The following is a 3,459-nucleotide window of genomic DNA, read 5'->3' on the forward strand; positions in this document are numbered from 1 at the left end:
AAAATTGTAGGGCATTCAACGTTCAACACAAATTATCTCGGTTTGCTTCTCAAACATTAGGTTTAATGTTCTGTCTATGAAGAGGTATATAATTGGACTCAGAGCCAACATTTGGTTGGCCCATTGGTTTCTCCCATTTTCATGAAAAGCATCTTGCAAATCTAATTGCATCCGTTCTTCAAAATGTAATAATTGTATCAAGGCGAGCATCAGAGCCATTTAGTGCCATGCTGGCGTTTAATTGTTGATGGACTCCATTTATTCCGAGGCATTCAGGCCAGGGATGCATTTGCCAATAATCCTTTAATATGAGGCAGGAAGGAAGGGAATTATTTGAATTGCAGTGGTGGTAGCAGAGCGGGGGGGGGGGATTCTGGTTGAGAAGAATGGTTACTCAATAAAAGAGATGATTAATAGTGAACTCCATTATTGAAAGGCCTCACTCATAAGATGTTCTCATCTCCCCGGGGAGCCAGCCGAGGACTGCAGGCTAGGTTCACACTGTTGTTGTTGTTTTTTTTTTCATTACTAGAAATTTCCTCATAACACCATGGCAGAGAAAACAACACCCCTGGGGGCTCCGACGCAGGAGAACGGATGTTCTAAAACACCTATGAGGCCTCCAATTAATCCTATTGTTCACTCAATAAAAACGTGTCCAAACCAAAAGTGGGGCACAGAGCGTCGGTGGGAGCTGAATTTATGGCTTGTTGTTGCCCCGGTCACTCAGGTTTATGGAGCGGGTCAGGAACAATAACATACGTTACATCCTGGAGTGTTGTTGGACTTGTGATGAGAACGCTTAAACTACCGACAAAACGAACAAACGCGAAAACCAATTAATAATGAAAGCCATTAATCAAGTGACCTGAGCAACATGTTCATTGGATTCATTTAATCTGCATACAAAACTCAAAAGGGTCCTTTTTGAGAAGGACCATTGGCACTATTATGAATAGGCTAATGGTTAAGTAGACTGAGTGCTCAAACGACATTTTGAAAGCTTTTTGGAGCCAATAATGGACTGGGATGGATGTGGAGTGGACCTGAACATAGCTCATTAAACGCTGGGGTGAAAAGCTCTCGGCAGGCTCTCGACTGCATGGCTGAGCAGTTCCAATCACCTCCAGTCAACCACTGGCTAGAAACTCCAGTTAAAGGAGCTCCTCCAGTCAAAAGGTGCTTTGTTATGTTATTGTGTCGAATAATAAGTTCGCACCTGAGGCACGGTCAGGCAGCACTGGACTTCTCTGGTGACAAATCATTGTCTTGGCAGAGCTCACAAGGACTCTTTCCTCACTCTACTCATAGCTGAATGGCAAAACACAGATTTTTTTAAATTATAGATTTTACAATCGGCATCTTGATCATAAACTGAGCCTATAGTTAGATGTCGTAAAATGCCTCCGTACGGGCAAACTTGCTGCCCCCACAGGAGCGATTATTCTTGTCTTAAATGCCAAAGTAACAAGTGTTTTTGGCATTTAGCATCGGCCGTAAAAACATTTATCCGTAACTCATGTCGACCCTCGGCTCCCGGTAGTTTCTATTTGGCATAATGTGTGCGCGCAAATGCACGAAGAACAAAAGACAGCTGGTTTTTATTCCAGTAACCTTTATGCCTCCCAGTTGGTCTTATTAACCACATGCTTACTGGTTCCCACGCGACTTGTTATCAGGGTTTACATTAAACATGAATTTAGAGGTTCTACCAGCTGATAATTCGTCATTAGGCTGTTGTAAGCCCTGCTCTATCGCCTGTTTAATTCTTCATGCAGATTGCGGGGGTCGGTGACCTTACAGGATGTGTGTGGCTGCGGTGAGTAAAAGTGACCACCTAAGTAATTATGCTGCGAGGAGGCCAAGGTCAATTAGAGAGGAAAAATCAAATGAGTGCAATTAAATTAATGTTAATATATCCGTTGCTACCGCAATTAAGGGCCTCAGCTGTCAGATTATTCGGTTAGGAAGGTGTCAGAGTGGCTGAAGGAGAGCTCTCTCCACCTTTACACAGTTAATGAACACTTCAGCTCAGCATCAATCACTTTCTCTTGATTGCCCAAAAAGCAAACTGTTTCCTTTCAAATCTGAGCCGACGTCTTTTTGGGCTTTGTGTCTGCATTTTATGAATATGTTAATACAAAAAAAGGAAGAGCACATTTTGACCCTGATCGACTGCCAATAAGTGACAAATTCTAATGGGCAGAAAATAAAGAGGAGCATCAGTCAGCCACGGACAGATAAGTGAGGAGCAGGTAATGGGAAGAAGCCAGCGGCGGCTGGCATTGCTGGTGATATCTCTATGCAGCAGACGTGATGCTTGAGAGGATTTGGGAGGCTGGCTGGCAGGAAGTATCCACACAGGAAGATAGAAGCTGTAGCCGTCTCAGCGGCTAACAAACGTTGACTGTAAGCAGTATTTAAGTGTCTGGTAAACGAGACGGCTTCAGTCTTTTGAGGAATCGTATTCTTCTTCTTCCACCATACAATCAAAGCTTAAGACCGGTATCTTACCGTAATTCAATTTATGACAAATTAAGGATATATCCTTGAACAATGCAGAGAAGCCAAAGAAACGTCTTGCTTTAAGAGCGACTGCGGCTGCCCTTTACCTGACAATGTGCTCCACATAAAGTCAGTCCGAGCCATGGGGAGGAAGAGCTGTCACCGTATCCCTTATCATCCGCCGCAGCATTGTGGATGTCAGGACTCCTGCTCTTTTCATTTCTTACGCCCCTTTTTTCTTCTCCTCCCTCCCGCCTTTGCCGTCTCCCCCCGGTATTCAAGCGGTTTAAGCAACGCATATAATCTTCAACCACCCAGCCAGCCCTAAGCCTCAAAGAGTCACCCAGATATGGGCAGATGGAGGTGAGCTATCAGCTAACCTGTAACCGTGGGCCTAAGGCGATAATCATTTCAAAACTGCGGGCGGAAATGGCTTTAATAGCCCTGTAAAGGTAACGTTTGTCTGTCTTATCACACCTGGCAGATGCATCGCAGAGGGGGGGGGGGGGGGGAAACGGGGGCAGGAGCAGGAAGAAAGCATCAGCTGATAACGGTCCCTCCCCAGGGAAGGATGAGTCTGGAATCTAAGGGGGGAAAAAGTGCTTCCTCCAGGAGAAAGTTTAGGGGATTAAGGTTAGTGGCTTTTCCCCTCTGTTCCACCTGCACCTCATCCGCACCTTACCTCATCCTTCATCCACCAGCCAGCTGTTAACCCCTGAAATTAGCTTTTATGAGCCTAGCAATATATTTGACAGACACCTTGTAGTTTTACCCTCTGGGGTTCAAAGCTTTTCTTTTTTCCCCCCGCATCATGACTGGACAGTGTTTCGTTTTCCTCATTACCTCTCGTCTCCTGTATGTTTTACTGACCAGTGGCATGGCAACGGTGCATGACACCCCACCTGCCTCCGTCCAAAAGGCCCCTTTCATGTCGGCAAAGATTCCGTGATGGCT

Source organism: Eutrigla gurnardus, assembly GCF_963514095.1.
Source record: "Eutrigla gurnardus genome assembly, chromosome: 18".
Lineage (NCBI taxonomy): Eukaryota > Metazoa > Chordata > Actinopteri > Perciformes > Triglidae > Eutrigla > Eutrigla gurnardus.